This window comes from Bos mutus, chromosome 9 (genome assembly GCF_027580195.1).
Source record: "Bos mutus isolate GX-2022 chromosome 9, NWIPB_WYAK_1.1, whole genome shotgun sequence".
In the NCBI taxonomy this organism is placed as follows: domain Eukaryota; kingdom Metazoa; phylum Chordata; class Mammalia; order Artiodactyla; family Bovidae; genus Bos; species Bos mutus.
In genome coordinates this window covers 94,580,072-94,597,841 of record NC_091625.1, presented here as the reverse complement: position 1 = coordinate 94,597,841, position 17,770 = coordinate 94,580,072, and the positions used below count along the sequence as shown (strand labels likewise).

Sequence of the window (17,770 nt, the reverse complement as noted above, 5' to 3'; positions counted from 1 at the left end):
AGAAAAAAAGAAAAGGTGGGGCCTATTTAATCTCATTTTTTCCCCTAAGTGAAACTTTCTATGTCTTTTCCAAGATTACCTTATTTCCAAATAGTTCAGCATCTAAACATGCCAATTTGGAAAAAAATACACAGCAGAAATAAGTTGCTTGTGATTTATCACAGAGAAAAGATGAAGAAATAATTAACTTCAAAACTGATGCATGTAAGAACTTAATTTTTAAATTTGATAACTTCTGAATCTGGACAAATCATTTTCATCTTTCTCAACTATCACTCCCTCAGCTAAAGGTGGACCCTGCTAGGTGGTTGGTGGCATTGGCCCTCACAGAGCCCAGTGAAACCTGCAAGGACACGGGGCTATCAAGTGGTCACAAGAAGACACAAAACCAGCACCTGGGGTCACTGGGGGCAGGTTCCAGAGTGTGGCCTGACCCTCCCGTGCTGGTGACTGAGATTTCATTCATTCAGCTCTTTTTTAAAACTCTGCATAGAGAGCTGAAAGGCTGCAATCTTCTGAGACCTGGCCATCATCAGCCAATCTAACCTAGTCAGTGGCCCCCATGCCAAACGGATACAAGCTCTCCATGGATGCAGGCACTGCCCACTGCCTGCCACTGGCCCATCTGACTTTGTCCCTCTGCCAGGACTGCCTGCCTCGCTCTGTTTGCAGCTCGGCAGGTGCTGCCCTCACCGCCCACCCCCCAACTCCTGTGCCCACGGATCCAGGCTCCCTCCGACATGGAGCCCTGGCCACCTGAGGGATGGGTGGAGGCACCCTCGCCTCTGAACACTGATGCGCAGGAATGCCGCGAGCGTGCCAAACAGCCCCATGTAAGTTATGAGTCTCATTCGGCTATAGGTTTGAACAGTGGCTGAAAACTATTGCAAGTAGGTTATTTTCAACTCCCAAAGGCATTTTAACAACAGCCAATAATACTGACTGACTGCCTATTACCAACTGTTAGGTTGCGAAGGTAGAAGTTAAGAAATCCTGGTCCGTGTGGAGTTCAGTTCACTGAACAGACGTCACATCCTGCTCTATATGCAGAGCTGGGAACATATGACAGACAGGAGGTAGATGGTGAGGAGCAACAAATCCAGACCCATTATCTTAAAGTCTAGTTTCTAAAGGGGCTTCCCTGGTGGCTCAGCAGTAAAGAATCTGCCTGCAATTGGATCCCTGGGTCGAGAAGAACCCCGGGAGAAGGAAACGGCAAATTGTTCCAGTACTCTTGCCTGGGAAATTCCATGGACAGAGGAGCCTGGTGGGCTATACAGTCCCCTGGGCCACAAAGAGTCAGACATGACTGAGAGACTAAGACTTCCACTTTTAATTTGTTCTAATTTTTAAAATTCTGTATTTAAATTACTGATCCAATTCTTAAGTGTCTTTAAACGTATCAAATGTGTCATAAAATTTAGAATTTCCAAGCAGCCAACTTCATAAACTTCTTTCAGACCCAGTGGTGCCTGGCCCAAGCAGTGCTCACCACAGCGTGCCACAATCTGGTCCCCGAGACACGCTCACCATCCAAGCCCACAGCCACTCGTGCATTTCAGAACAGTGACAGGAGGACCAGTGTGACTAATAAGAATGTGATCGCTTTTAAACTATTTAAGTTAAATACGGTAAACATTCGTCTACTATAGTCTTCCTTGCTGCTGCTGCTGCTGCTAAGTCACTTCAGTCGTGTCCGACTCTGTGTGACCCCATAGACGGCAGCCCACCAGGCTCCACCGTCCCTGGGATTCTCCAGGCAAGAACACTGGAGTGGGTTGCCATTTCCTTCTCCAATGCGTGAAAAGTGAAAAGTGAAAGTGAAGTCGCTCAGTCGTGTCCGACTCTGTGCGACCCCATGGACTGCAGCCCACCAGGCTCCTCCGTCCATGGGATTTTCCAGGCAAGAGCACTGGAGTGGGGTGCCATTGCCTTCTCCGATAGTCTTCCTTACAGAATAGTATTTTGATGACAAGGCATCATCATTCAGAAAACAGAGGCGAGTCACATTTTCTATACTTCTGCCTTTTTCCTTTAACATGCATTGCCACATATGGTTGCATATTTAGTTATCATCATCAGTAAAACCTCTCCTTGAGAACAGCCTGCATAGTCACAGCATGACATGGACACAAAAGAGCAGAGGTAAAAAAAAATATTTTACAGTTATTTCTAACATTAAAAATGTCTTGGTCTTGTGGTAACATTAGTGGTTGTTGGACAAACAAAAAGTTCACAGACTCGACTTCATCTTTTCGTAATTCCGGATGAGTTGAGACTCAGCAGTTAACAGAATGCAGCCCCCATCCACACACTACTTTGCTGGGAGTGTAACTGGTGTAATGGAATATAGGTGGTTGCTCCCCTAAATTAAGAGAAATCTTTCCAGTGACTCTTGGTTTAAAAATAAAGTTTTCAAAGGCAGTGTTGTTTCCCTGGGTTAGTTTTCTCATTTCCTCTCTCGTCTGTGATTCTGAGCCGTCCGTCTTATCTCCCGGCAGCTTATTTCCTGTTCTCCCAATCCCTCCAGTCTGCCTGGCAGAGTCAGGACATACCAGAGTGCTGAGGAATTGCCGAGCGAGCGGGGCCAGCTGGGTTCTCAGTCGCCCAGATCACACGGCAGGGCGCTGAGCAGAGCCCAGAGCGTTCCATGGCAGAGCCTTCCTTCCCTCTTAGAGGAAGATGGGGCTCCTCTTTGCTTTGGGCACAAAGAGCTCCAGCATTAAGGATGTTAGGTGAAGCGTGCATTCTACTGAACAGACAGAATGTAAGTCAAGTTTTGACTTAGGTCTTTGATTATTCCCCCAAAATGCTAGCCTGCCAAAATAAGATTTCTATTGTTTTATAGTTATTCTTAGCAATAAATACTTATGGAGGAATATTAAAGGCAGAGAAATTCACAGTAAAAATGCAATGCAGGTCTGTAGAAGGCCTCTTTGGGCTGTTCTGTAATGCCCTCAATAAGTCACTTCACCTTCTATTCCTGGCACTATTTTTAGACAGAACAAAGCCCTAGTGTCAGCTAATCTACCTCAAGGATGTTCATCTTTTGAGACAGGAACCCTTCAAATAGTGTTGGTAGAAAAACTGATGCTTTTGAATTGTCATGCTAGAGAAGACTCTTGAGAGTCCCTTGGATAGCAAGGAGATCAAACCAGTCAATCCTAAGGGAAATCAGTCCTGAATATTCACTGGAAAGACTGATGCTGAAGCTCTAATACTTTGGCCACCTGATGCAAAGAACGGACTCATTAGAAAATAAGATGCTAATGCTGGGAAAGAGTGAAGGCAGGAGGAGAAGGGGAAGACAGAGGATGAGATGGTTGGATGGCATCACTAACTCGATGGACATGAGTCTGAGCAAGCTCCAGGAGTTGGTGATGGACAGGGAGGCCTGGCGTGCTGCAGTCCACGGGGTCACAAAGAGCTGGACTCGACTGAGTGACTGAACTGATGATTCAAAATGTTCCACTCTAAAACAAGGAGTTAACCTCCTATATCTGGAAGAACATAGACAGACTACAAAAACATCTGATTCTCAAAACAGCCTGGTACCTGGAGCAGGCATTCTCATCTTCACTTTATAGAAAAGGAAACAGGTTCAGGGAGGTTCCCTTGCCCACAGCACCCAACTGGCGGGAGGCAGAGAAAGGCTCGGAACCAGGCACACTCATCCCTGGTTCTTTGTGTCTTCCTAATTACAAAATGAAGTCAGGCATAATCATTTTAGGAGCCTATTTTGGGGGAATACTGATTCATGCTAGGAAAACGATGGTATTTGTGAATACTTGACTTTTTTAAAATTAGAATGCTGAAATATCTAGTCTAGAATTTTTGACCATCCAAAATGAGCTATAAAAAATTGTTCAGAAGGGCTTCCCTGCTGGCCCAGTGGTAAAGAATCCGCCTGCCAATCAATGCTGAAGACACGGGTTCGATCCCTCGGTTGGGAGGATCCCACACTCCGTGGAGCAACCAAGCCCATCTGCCAAAACTACTGAGGCCCCAGTGCCCTAGAGCCCATGCTCTGCAACAGGAGAAGCCATTGCAATGAGAAGCTTGCACATCGCAACTAGAGAGTAGGCCATGCTCGCCACAACTAGGGAAATCCCGTGCGGCAACAAAGACCCAGCACAGCCAAAAATGATCAATAAAAAATAAATAATTTTTTTAATGTTGAGAAAACTAGAAAAACAATCTTGGGGCAGAATCAGGAGACATAAGCACAAATGATGAGAAGTCCATGAGAAGTACGTGAAAGAGAACTTTCTAACAAGGAGCAGGAGCACTGCCTATCCGTGGAAGGGGCTGTCTTCAAAAGGAACCTGGAATGCTGGAAACAAGAGGCGGGACAGCCAACTGCCAAGGGTACCTAGGAGCAACTCATCTAACCGGGGTGGGGCAGGGGGACTACAGCTAGGGGACCTCCATATTACTATCCATCCAACTCTGAGATGACAAATCAAAGTTAAATATGGCCTTAGCATTAGTGATGTTACCGCCTCAAAAAAAAAAAAAAAAAGGTTGATTTAAGCTCTTAAGCATCTACCAAGTGATAAACTGCCACTAAATTTGCCAAAGGGAAATTCAATTATTAAAGTAGTTAACTTGGCTATTTGAATTAAAGTTTTATATATTACATATTATTAATACTCTTTGTCAACCAGGTGTGTACTTTAGTGATTTATAATACACTTAACCTAGTAGATGAATTTTCAAGATGTTCCTCTCCAGCTCTCAGAGAAGCTAAGACAGCTGGATTCTCAGCGTCTTGCTCTTTAAAATCCCTATCTCTCAGTCCAGCACACCGAGCATTCGGTCAGGAAACAGCACTGCTCCAGGCACACGGCCAGGCTACCAACTGAAGACAGAACCTCAGCTCACCCCCCGACAGGCTGACGCTGACCCCAGCCAACAGCAGGCCTCTCAGCTCCGGAGAGCAGGACACAGCCGGAACCAGGAAGCTTCTCACTGACCACAGAAAACCCGAGTGGCAGTCTGCTCTCTAACACCCTGCAGCTTCATTGTGTCTGAAAAAGGAAGTCAGCCTAGACCATTTCTGAAGATCCTTCCAGCTCTAATACTTTGACACTGAATTCTATTTGGACAAGTACTAAACAAATACGGCATACCTACTCCTAAGTGCAGTATCCTACAAAACTTAAATACTGGTATATTTACCACCCAAGAAAAAAAATCTGGCACATGGATCAGACATACCACCTGGTAGGAGGGTGCGTAATTGATGGGAGGGGGTGCAGCTGAGCAAATACGTTATCATAACTCGATTCAGAGTCTGACATGAAATACAAGTTTCTTCCTAAGTGCTTGCTTATGATTTTTAAAACATGAGTGATGTTGCATTTTAAGTAATTAGTTCAAGAGTTACAAATAGAACTGCCTTATGACCCAGCAATCCCACTGCTGGGTATACACACTGAGGAAACCAGAATTGAGACATGTGTACCCCAATGTTCATCGCAGCGCTGTTTATAATAGTGAGGACATGGAAGCAACCTAGATGCCCAGCAGCAGATGAATGGATAAGAAAGCTGTGGTACATATACACAATGGAGTATTACTCAGCCATTAAAAAGAATACATTTGAATCAGTTCTAATGAGGTGGATGAAACTGGAGCCTATTATACAGAGTGAAGAAGGCCAGAAAGAAAAACACCAATACAATATACTAACGCATATATATGGAATTTAGAAAGACGGTAACAATAACCCTATATGTGAGACAGCAAGAGACACAGATGTATAGAACAGTCTTGTGGACTCTGTGGGAGAGGGAGAGGGTGGGATGATTTGGGAGAATGGCATTGAAACATGTATAATATCATATATGAAACGAATAGCCAGTCCAGGTTTGATGCAGGATACAGGATGCTTGGGGCTGGTGCACTGGGACGACCCAGAGGGATGGTATGGGGAGGGAGGAGGGAGGAGGATTCAGGATGGGGAACATGTGTACACCTGTGGTAGATTCATGTTGATATATGGCAAAACCAATACAATAAAGTTAAAAAATAAAATAAATTAAAAAAAAAAGTTACATAAAAACCGAGTCTCTATGTATAGTGACAGTTAATTTTATGTGTCAAGTTCACTGTGCCCCTTTGGATTTTGGAGGCTACATGTCCCTAATTTGGGTGTGACAATCTGGCCTGTTTACCTAGTAACCCCAAAAGCTGCTGATTTTGAGTGGGGCCCAGAAGAAGAGAGAGCTCCTCATGGATCAGGCCACCGTGTGACCTGCTCTGTGCCCCAGGTCACATGATCCAGCAGATCCTGTGGTACCCAAAGCATCAGTGTCAGAAAGGGATGCTGCCTGGAGCCTTTGGTGGAAGAATCTCATTGCAGGCCTCGGGGTTTGGAGCACAGCCCTGCCATCCTCCACAGACAACAACTCTCCTTCTGAGAAACAGCTCTTGGCCTGAAACAGACGGAACACTTAACCACGGGCCAGCAAGTCTCCATGAGACCTGAGCTGCCCATTAGGACCTGGGTATTACCTGACCACCAGCCATAAGTTAAAATATCAACATTTTGGTCAAAACTCATATGTATTTTTCCTTTTTAATCTTTTTTCTAATCATGGAAACATACACTAAGTAAAACTCAAACATTACCGAAGTATATAAATAGAAAATGAACATTTCTTGAAATGCTGTCTTAACTATTTGGCGCACATTCCTTGAGATTCGTATCTCCTGTTCCCTGGCGAACAGACCTGCATGACATCTTAATCCAAATAAATGTGCATTCACCCTCCTCTTTCTAACAGCAAGTTTCTCACATCACCTCCCAACTAGTTGGGATGTGAGAAACCTCCCAACTCCCAACCTCCCAACTCCATTTCCTGTCATAATCTCTGCACACATTATTACCTTGCCTTCAAATAATTTCCTATTCCTCTATTTTGTACTTAAACTGAACCACAAACTCACGGGCTGCTTCTGCTGTCTGTCCCCACATCACAAGACCCAGGTGCCTGGGAAGAGCAGCTCCTTGGTAAAAAGTTCGTGTTAACCAGCCAGGACTTACTCAGGAAAGTGACAGGAGTCCTCCCCCGAACACACCACTGACTCATCTTCATAGAGTCCCTCAGGGTCCTCCCGAAGGTCTGTCCCACCAGAGGGGTCCTCAGGGATCCGGGAACTGACTCAGCCTCCAGTTAGATGAGAGACCCACCACAGGGGTGAGTTTTCCAACTTTCTCAGTGGGCAGCCGCACAAGGGCACAAGCCAGCCACTGCTGGCCACTCGGCCTCGAGACACAGAACGCACACGAGGACCAGTGTCATGTGAGAGCCACAGCAGAGCTGGCCTCCCACGGGGGGCTTTTCCCGCCCGAATTAACCTGCACCTGCTCCCCACCTCCTGCTCAGCCACCCCACACTGTATCTCAGTGTGGGGCACAGACCCAGCCTGAGGATACTGCCTGATTGCTGTCTGAATGGATTCCAAGTGGAAAAGTAGCGCACTCAGGGATGGAATTACAGACTGGTGTTTAGTTTTGCTTTTTTATTGAAATACAGTTGATTTACAATGTTGGGCTTCCCTGATAGGTCAGTTGGTAAAAAAATCTACCTGCAATGCGAGAGACCCGGGTTTGATTCCTAGGTCAGGAAGATCTGCTGGAGAAGGGATAGGCTACCCACTCCAGTATTTTGGGGCTTCCCTTGTGGCTCAGCTGGTAAAGAATCTGTCTGCAGTACAGGAGATCTGGGTTCGATCTCTGGGTTGGGAAGATCCCCTGGAGAAGGGAACAGCTACCCACTCCAGTATTCTGGCCTGGAGAATTCCACGGACTGCACATAGTCCATGGGGTCTATAAGAGTCGGACACGATTGAGCAACTTTCACTTTCACTTACAACGTTGCATTAGCTTCAGGTGTACAACAAAGTGATTCAATTATACACATACACGCTCTTTTTCAGATTCTTTTCCTTTATAGATCATTATAAGATATTGAGTATAGTTCCCTGTGCTATATAGTAGGTCCTTGTTGGTTACTATTTTATATATAGTAGTGTGTATATGTTACTTTCAAATTCTTAAATTATCCCTCCCCCCTGCATTTTTTTTCTTTTAATCAGTTAGCAGATAGCACTGACTATAGCTATTGTTTCAAAATTATTTATATCACAAAAATTAAGTAAAGAATGGATGTCTGTGAGAAAATAGAAAGGAAAACAGTACAGTTTTGTACTGAAAACCACAGTCACATTAAAATTAACTGAACTTTCTCTGACTTCGCAGTTAAGGGAAGGAAACCAGAATTTTAAATACTCTTGTTAGAAAATCCCTGGATGCATCTCACTGTACATTTGGTTGCATTTCAACTTTTTCTGAGACATAGTTATTATGAAGATAACACCATATGGAAGGAATGAATCATCTGTGGGAGGTCAACTCAGAACTGGGTTTTGGGCGATGTTTGTGCTTTTGAAGCTCAAGGCAGCACAAAAGAATTCTATTTAACTTGTCCTCAGAGCATCCCTGGGAACCTTCGCAACTTTCTCAGTAAGTCAGGGAACGTTCTCGTTCAACAACATACATCCAAGTTTTATCCAAAGCCTTCCCATGACTTCTGTCTGAGCCAGCATGAAGACTCAGGCTCCTAAAAATCATCCTGAATACCACACTGCTTTTGAAAGATTAATTTTAACCACATTGTGGTACAGATTGAAACACTTCTACAAAACCAGATGGTCACAGAGAACTATAAAGAAGTCATATCCATTGAAAAAAAAAAGAAAAGAAAATAATAGAGTGAGGAGGTGCAGTCTCCACCTACTAGGATGACTCCAACGTACAGTAGAAGTTAGAAGACAGCACTCTAAGTGAGCTCAGTGAGAAGCCCAGGCTCAGGTGAGCTTTGGACTGTGGGATGAGTCTCTAGTCTGCAGTGCTCACTACCTGCTGAACGCTGGTAAGGCCTCACCCACACCCTCGGCCCAAGGCTCCACCACACAGGGGTCCTTGGAGCACCTTCAAATGGAAGGGCCCAGCACAGCTCCGGCTCTGGCACTCGCCATTTTCTGATACCTTCCGTTTAATTCTTGGGTTGTGGGAGACACTTCACACGAAGACCCAGAACGTGCACAAAGAATGAAAGTGTGAGCACATGTTCACCGAGCTCTGTCTGAACGACAGGTCAACCTGAGCCACCACTACCTGCAGCTGTTCTCTTCTCAACTGAGAGGCCTACCGAGACCTTAGCTGCTGCTTGCTTGCTTCAGCACACAGCCAAGAATACCATTCTGTCCCACCAATGGTTCCTTGTGAGGAAATGAAATGCCATCACTCTTTTACGTTACACAATGCACAGAAATACACAAAATAAATATAGCTTAGGAGGGTGAAAAGCCCTGCTGAGCTTCTTCTCAAACTGAAGTATGATTTTCACACTTTGAAAGGCTAGAATAGAAATTCGGCATTAATAACTGCATACAAAACTACTACCAAGAGGATTTAAGTCATTTTCAACGATGCAATTATTTACAAGAGATACTGAGGTGGCAGACTGCAGCATTAATAGGGATATGACACTGGGTTTACACCCCAATTAAAATGCATAGGACACAGTGGAGGAGCCTGAGGCACTTCATATATTTATTGAGGATTTGCCCTGCGCCAGACACACGCTGGCGCTAGAGAGGCAGCCAAGTCTGGCACTTGGCTCACACGCTCCAGAAGCTCTCAGGACTGGGGGGCAGGCAAGCAACTGTCCAGCCACCGGCTCAGTGAGGTGCTAGGAATGCTCTATGCAGAGGCTTCGTTAGCACAGGTCTCTGCAGGAAAGGCATTTTCAGGTGTCTCCAACCCCCAGGGCCAGGGCACTGTTAGCATTCCCTGCAAAAACAGTAATTATCTAGAATTCCTTCAAAAGGCAAGAGATTTCTGCCCAATACTCCCTTTTAGAGTGAAAATTGGGGTGGGCTTTTTGCCAGCTACAAACAAAAAATTATAATAGATTCCCCAATATATTTGGCACTTGAGATTTCCACTTCAAAATACTTCTCAGTGTTTCATTTTCTGTGCATATGTGCCTCTGCAGTGTAACTTACCACTAGATCTCAGTCAACAGCCTGAAATCCCTGAAATGTACCTTCAGTTCTTTTTAAACCTAAATTCCTAGTTAGTAACTCTGTATTTGCATTTAGTTCTATGTTTCCATTTACTAAAGTTCAACTATTTTCCATCTTGCTGAAGATCAATTATTCTACACATCTCTAGAGCCTGTTGGCAGATGCAAACATAACATTCTTTGTGAAGGGAATTACCAAAGGCAACGTGAATGGTCAAAGAATCCAGCCACTGTTTTACTACCCTGTAAAAACAAGAGTCAACTCTATTCCATCATGAGTACTGCTAACCAAAAACAGGGCACATGCCTTGCCAGCCCCTGGTGAGTCGCATGACCTGCTGAGCCTTGGTTTGCTCAATCTGTAAACAGAGGTGTTAGCACGTGACCAACAGGACTGCTGCAAGAGCAACTGGAGAGAAGAGTCACCACCGTTCGGTTCTAGACTTGCCATCATCTCCTGAGTTCTTCATACATGTCACCTCCCTTAATCCTCACGCAAACCCACTATGGGTAATGAGGACCATCCTCACTGCAAAGGTGAGGAAACTGCAGTTTAGAGGTGCTCATCAGTTTCTCTCGAGTCTCTTAGCAAGTGGAGACAGACTCAGCAATGACCCTGGTCAGTCAGACCCCAAAGCCTGTCTTTATCTCTGAACTGCCTGCCTTCCTCTTAGAGACGATGCATGCAAGTCTGGGGCCAGGGCCTGGATGGGACAAGTCCCACAAACAGCATCCACAGTAGTGGCTGCTATTAAGAAGCACATCAGTTTTTAATGCTGGTGAGGAATCCTCAGCCCCGAGAGTGGCCTGGGCGTCATATCCCACCCGTGTTCTCGTGAGCAGTAAAAACCCAGCCTCCCACCTCCCTTCCAGCCCCCAGGCCCCTGCTTGCCCTGGGCCTGAACCATATCCTCTGCACCCCCTCGCTCCCTCCCATCAGCTCGGCTAGGCAGTCTCCCAAAGCCCACCCCAAATGGGTGCGTCCGAGGTTCACCCTCTACCCAGCTCTCAGCAGGGAGAAAGCACACAGCCCCGGAGGCGATCTGAGCCCTTCACCCTGTGTCTCTGGCTGCAGGAGTGGAGCTGGACCCCTCGTCGAGTTTGGCCCCACTCACCCCACGTCGCTCATCCATCTCCCCTGAGAGCCCCTCCTTCAGTGAACTGTTCCAACCCCCATGCAGCAATAAGGATCATTCCCGTGCAATGACTCAGACCCCATCTCAGACTCTGCTTCGAGGGCACCAAACCAGAGATGCTCTGTAAGTGTGCAAGATGAGAAACTTGGTCAGTGGCTCACAAAGTCCTGCCCCAGGTTCAGCAGCACAGAACCACCTGGGAATTTGTGGGTAAATGCAAATTCTCAGGCTGCCGAAGACCAAGTGATCAGAAATTCTGGGTTGAGCTTTTGGCAACCAGCAGAGTCTCACAAACCGGTTTGGGAGCTCACCTGGGCCCTGAAGGCAGGGCAGTGGTGACACCCAGGGACTGGAAAATGCTTCAGCTCCAGGTGCACCTCCTACCAGGAGCTCCAGGAAGGGCACTCGCGAAAGGCCTGAGCAGCAGGAAAACACATACATGCAGACAGACACACACACACACACACACACACACACGGGAGAAGGCAACAGGGAGAGAGGGCCTCTGCGTGTGTTCAGAACTTATTTCTCCAGCAGAAATAGGAAAGGTAAGATTCACTTTGTAAAATTTTTGGTAAGAGCAAGGGATTGAATTGGAAAAGGGTGGCCATTTGCAGTTAAACTTTACACAAAGTCAAGAGAAGTCTCGGTCTTCACATTTACAAGGCTGAAAATTCCTGTTGTCCAGTGGAAGCCTGATCAACAGCCCCAGGGAGACTGCAGTCACATGGCTGACTCCTGACCATTTTGAACATGAGGTCATTTTTCAAGAGGACAGAAACCATCAACCAAAGACTCTAGTGAAGAAGAGCACATGGCCCACCTTGGAAGGAAAACATGCCAGCACGAGGCAAAGAGAGCTGTGGTCCTGACCACGTGGCAGAGGCCTTGTTACTCCCGTGGAGTCTCAGGACTGGCTCAGGGCTCGGCAGGCAAACCCCACAACCACCTCCCACTGACCCAGCAGCCCAGCCGCAGGTGCCCCAGGTGTGCCCAAGGCAATCCGTGGGGTGCGGGGAGATGGCAAACAAAAATGTTATTAATAATATTTAATATATGAACTACAGTGCGGTCCCCTTTCCCAGACTGGGAAAGGTTACCCAGTTGAGATATGACAGGCTGGGCCCCGGCGGGGAGCAGGAGCTATACGGGCCCTACACACCCAGGGCTGGGTTCAGCGTGCACCCAGCGTAACTAAGCCAGCCTCAGAGAGAGGATGACCAGCTTTGAAAGGACACTTCCAAGGAAAACAAAGGTGAAGATAAAACTAATTATGCAGCACAAGCACAAACAAGAAAATGGCAGGACTGACATTTTTCCTATGGTCAGAATGGGTCTTCACCAGCCAGAAAAGTATAGGGCTGATCCAGACAGACCTGACAGGACATGGCTTCCATGTGTGTATAAAACATATATGGATACTAAACACGTAAATATGTGTATATGTCAGTGCGCCAGTTGCTCAGTCGTGTCCAACTCTTTGTGACCCCATGGACTGTAGCCCACCAGGCTCCTCTGTCCATGGGATCCTCCAGGCAAGAATACTGGTGTGGGTTGCCATTTCCTTCTCCAGGGGATCTTCCCAACCCAGGGACTGAACCCACATCTACTGCACTGGCTGGTGGATTCTGTACTACTGAGCCACGAGGGAACTTCACCAGCTCCAGGCCTGGGCAATCACACCACGTGGTTAGCTACATCCAAGACAGGAGGAGCCTGCCCACCGTGAGCCTGGCATGGAGAAGTGGTGAAGCCTTTCCCCCACGTGGCATTTACCAGGGGTGATGCGCTGGCTTCACAGATCAGAGTGGCCAGAGACTGCAGGCTCCCCAGGGTTGGCCCGCGGGCCCAGTGAGGGAGGTGGGAACCTCGGCTGTCGGCTGGGGCACCTGGTACACCCGCATGGTCATCACCCAGATGAGGGTCAGGACACATCCCCCCAATGCACGGCACATGCTGCATGCTGGAGAGTTTACAAGGAAGGAACTTGAGAAACGGCAGGAGCACGAAGGACTCTGACCGGCCCTCACCCTTCTCCCCCAAAGCAGCCCCTCAGATTCTCATTTCAGAGGTGGCCTCCCTGAACCTGAGGGATGGAGCGCCAGCATCTCCAAGGATGGAGGGACATGAGAGGGCTGGACAGACAAGGCCTTGCTAGGTCACCCCAGTTCCCTGCGCTGAGCCAAGGCCCTTCTGTCATGTCGTGTTCCCACCACCCTTCCCCTCATCAAGCCAGCACCAGACACGCAGGATTAAGCACGGCTTCATGGCTCATTTCCTCATGATGGCTCTCATCTCATGTAACACTTAAACAAATGTGCAGACTTTGTGCTTGTCTCTCTCTTGTTAGGAGACCCAGCTGAGAATGGAAGATGGGTACAGGAGACGCTTACTCCTCCTCGACCCACTAGCCTGCTGGAGCCAAGGGAGTCAGGCCGGCGCGAACCTAACCTGGACAGTTTTCTGGGTCTCCATCTGCCCTCATCAATGCCTAGCGTCGTTCTGACTCAAAACATTCAAAATTTCATGGTATATAAAAAAGCAGGAGGTCATCGGTGTATTTCATACAACAAAATAAACCTAGTCTCCATAAACGAGGAGGACAGGATTGCCAACCTAACAGAAGCAGTATTACAGCTCCACGTGGGCCCCGCGTGAGCTGGTTCTGCAGATGAGGACAAGGGCCGAGGCCACGTATTAGCCAAGGGGGTCTACATCTTAATGCAGTCACAAAGAACATCCCAAAGCCCATGGGCTTGTCTCCTGGTTACGCCTCAGACCCGAGGGGGCGAGTTGGGAGCTGATGGGGATTCCAGTGTCGGTGCCAGCATCCACGGCAATGGAGAGAGCAGGGCCGGGGAAAACCAGGAAGAGCTGTTCGAGGTTTTGTAGATAATTCATTGGCCTAAGCCAATGAATTCAGTTCAGTTCAGTTCAGTCGCTCAGTCGTATCCGACTCTTTGTGACCCCATGAATCAGAGCACGCCAGGCCTCCCTGTCCATCACAAACTCCCGGAGTTCACTCAGACTCACGTCCATCGAGTCAGTGATGCCATCCAGCCATCTCATTCTCTGTCGTCCCCTTCTCCTCCGGCCCCCAATCCCTCCCAGCATCAGAGTCTTTTCCAATGAGTGAACTCTTTGCATGAGGTGGCCAAAGTACTGGAGTTTCAGCTTTAACATCATTCCTTCCAAAGAATCCCAGGGCTGATCTCCTTCAGAATGGACTGGTTGGATCTCCTTGCAGTCCAAGGGACTCTCAAGAGTCTTCTCCAACACCACAGTTCAAAAGCATCAATTCTTCGGCGCTCAGCCTTCTTCACAGTCCAACTCTCACATCCATACATGACCATGGGAAAAACCATAGCCTTGACTAGACGAACCTTTGTTGGCAAAGTAATGTCTCTGCTTTTGAATATGCTATCTAGGTTGGTCATAACTTTCCTTCCAAGGAGTAAGCGTCTTTTAATTTCATGGCTGCAGTCACCATCTGCAGTGATTTTGGAGCCCAGAAAAATTAAGTCTGATACTGTTTCCACTGTTTCCCCATCTATTTCCCATGAAGTGATGGGACCTGATGCCATGATCTTTGTTTTCTGAATGTTGAGCTTTAAGCCAACTTTTTCACTCTCCACTTTCACTTTCATCAAGAGGCTTTTGAGTTCCTCTTCACTTTCTGCCATAAGGGTGGTGTCATCTGCATATCTGAGGTTATTGATATTTCTCCCGGCAATCTTCATTCCAGCTTGTGCTTCTTCCAGTCCAGTGTTTCTCATGATGTACTCTCATGATATAAGTTAAATAAGCAGGGTGACGATATACAGCCTTGACATACTCCTTTTCCTATCTGGAACCAGTCTGTTGTTCCATGTCCAGTTCTAACTGTTGCTTCCTGACCTGCATACAGATTTCTCAAGAGGCAGGTCAGGTGGTCTGGTATTCCCATCTCTTTCAGAATTTTCCACAGTTTATTGTGATCCACACAGTCAAAGGCTTTGGCATAGTCAATAAAGCAGAAATAGATGTTTTTCTGGAACTCTCTTGCTTTTTCCATGATCTAGCAGATGTTGGCAATTTGATCTCTGGTTCCTCTGCCTTTTCTAAAACCAGCTTGAACATCAGGAAGTTCACGGTTCACATATTGCTGAAGCCTGGTTTGGAGAATTTTGAACATTACTTTACTAGCGTGTGAGATGAGTGCAATTGTGCGGTAGTTTGAGCATTCTTTGGCATTGCCTTTCTTTGGGATTGGAATAAAAACGGACCTTTTCCAGTCCTGTGGCCACTGCTGAGTTTTCCAAATTTGCTGGCATATTGAGCAGCACTTTCACAGCATCATCTTTCAGGATTTGGAATAGCTCAACTGGAATTCCATCACCTCCACTAGCTTTGTTCGTAGTGATGCTTTCTAAGGCCCACTTGACTTCACATTCCAGGATGTCTGGCTCTAGGTCAGTGATCACACCATCATGATTATCTGAGACAATGAATGGAAACATCTAATTTGAAGTGAAGGAGACGGGCAGTCCTGCATGTCCCTGGGCAAGTCAGGATGCCAGCACAGGGATCCAACCCAGGCTCTGGGAGGCACCTCTGGCTCCGGCCTCATTACTCTCAGAGGCAGGAGCCCACCCTGCAGGCAGACATCTCTCTAAGGCTGTCCTAGGACAGCATCCGTGCTCTCAGGACCACGGCTAAACTTCCCTCCAGCTGTTCCACGTGGCTCTCCACGTGGCTGTCAGCTAACACCTGAAGTTCATTGTATTGTTGAAAATCCCTTACAGAGCCAACACAGTCTCGCTTTTCATAATTACATCAGCTAATCCCAGCATGGCCCACTCTCTCAATCCCTGGTTGATGTCCTGTAAAGATAAAGCAGCTGAAGCCTGCCCACTCCAGCTGTCCTACCATGGGTCACAGACAGAAGGCAGCTTGGCCGCTTACTCCAGGATTCTGGAAACGAGGGCTTAGGACAGTGGCATGGACATTTCTTGCAGGGAAGTTAAAACAAGTCAGAAAACAAACCTCTCTCACTTAGACTACTGAAGTGAAAGATCTTGAGTTGTATCACAATGCACGTGTATGTGTGTTGAAAAAGCAGTCTGTAAGGAGATACCACAAGTACCTTTAGGAGACGGGATAACAGAAGGTTTTTATATGCCTCCTGCTGTATATTTTTTTCCAAAATAAATATATTATTTATATAAGTCTGTGTATAAAAGATTACATAAAATGAGAAAAGCTGCATTCATTTGTTCCCTTTAGCATATTTTCAAAGGATCCATTTCAGAACAGTGAATGCCTTTTGTATGCCTTACCTCTTTCACTACCTTTTTAAAGCACTGAATCTGATGTAAAGAAAGCAAAACTAATTATCACAGTAGCTACCTGATTTGTAAAACTGAACCTGTTTCAAAGAAGGCATGCAGAGTTAAGCTTTCTGTCAATGTTTCTTAATCATCTGACTCAACTGCCTAAAAATAAGGATAATTTTTTGCCAAGAACATAAGAAGTGTCGAGGTCAGCAGGAGGGCAAGGCGACAGGGAAGACAGCAGCGGGCTGGGTGTGACGGCAGGGCTGGAGGGGAGGTGGCGGTAAGGGCGGCCTGCTTCACCAGGGCTGGCTCTCCGCCTGGCCCTGTGCTGACAGTGTTACATGCATGTCCTCGCTGGACTCTTGAGGCTTACTTCACTAGGAAAGACTCCGACTATCCAGTCTCCTCCATCCTGGGAAGAGAGGGCAGAGGCCGAGGAAGACTTGCTCAAGGCATTGGAGCTGCCGGAGGCTGGGCCGCGCTGTGAGATACGGGCATCTGAGCCCAGAGCCAGCAGTGTACCCCTCGCCCACGTCACTCTGCCATCCAGTGTAGAGCAGGACTGTGCAGGCATCACATCACTGAAGACAGACAACTTTCTAAGCTTTGAGGAAACAGGAGAAAGTCAAAAGAAGAACAGCCAACCCGACGTGAAAATCCCCGCACGTACCTATCAGTCCAAGTGGACACGTCCGTTTCTCTGAGTCCAGGGATGACCCATCCACCCTGCGTGCTTGTGCCAGGACCGCCTGTCACTGAGCCTCCCCACCAGCTGGCCAGGGCGACCAGGACTCAGGCCACCCACCAGGCCTTCCCCGTGGCTGCTGGCTAACAGCTCCTGGGGGAGAGGGTCCACCTTTCACGGGGGGCTAGGAGCTGCTGAGGTCATGAAAGCTGGGGGCTATCAGAACCACCCCATGAAAGAATCTGACGAGCAAACACAATCAACATGTGGAGAAAGCACAGCTGAAGACACCACTTGATGTGTGGATGAAATATGCCCAAGCCAGACAACCCAGGGCATTTCAGTCACGAGAGGCAATAAATTATGTATTTGAGGTAAAGTTAAAATCAGATTTTATACAACTTGCAACCAAAAAAAGATGTAACTAATGCTAACTGAAATTGCGAAATTAGTAAATTTAAAAGACCAAACAAACTAGGAAAAATGTATCTATCACATATAATAAAGAATTAAGAATAGAAAATGTTAAATAAA

The 17,770-nt window shown here is 47.0% G+C and overlaps 1 protein-coding gene across 5 annotated transcripts in view; it reads right to left on the bottom strand.

Annotated features, from left to right (window-relative positions):
- TULP4 (TUB like protein 4) overlaps positions 1–17,770 on the bottom strand; it is a 200,684-nt gene that overhangs the window by 70,156 nt on the left and 112,758 nt on the right. The window lies entirely within an intron of this gene.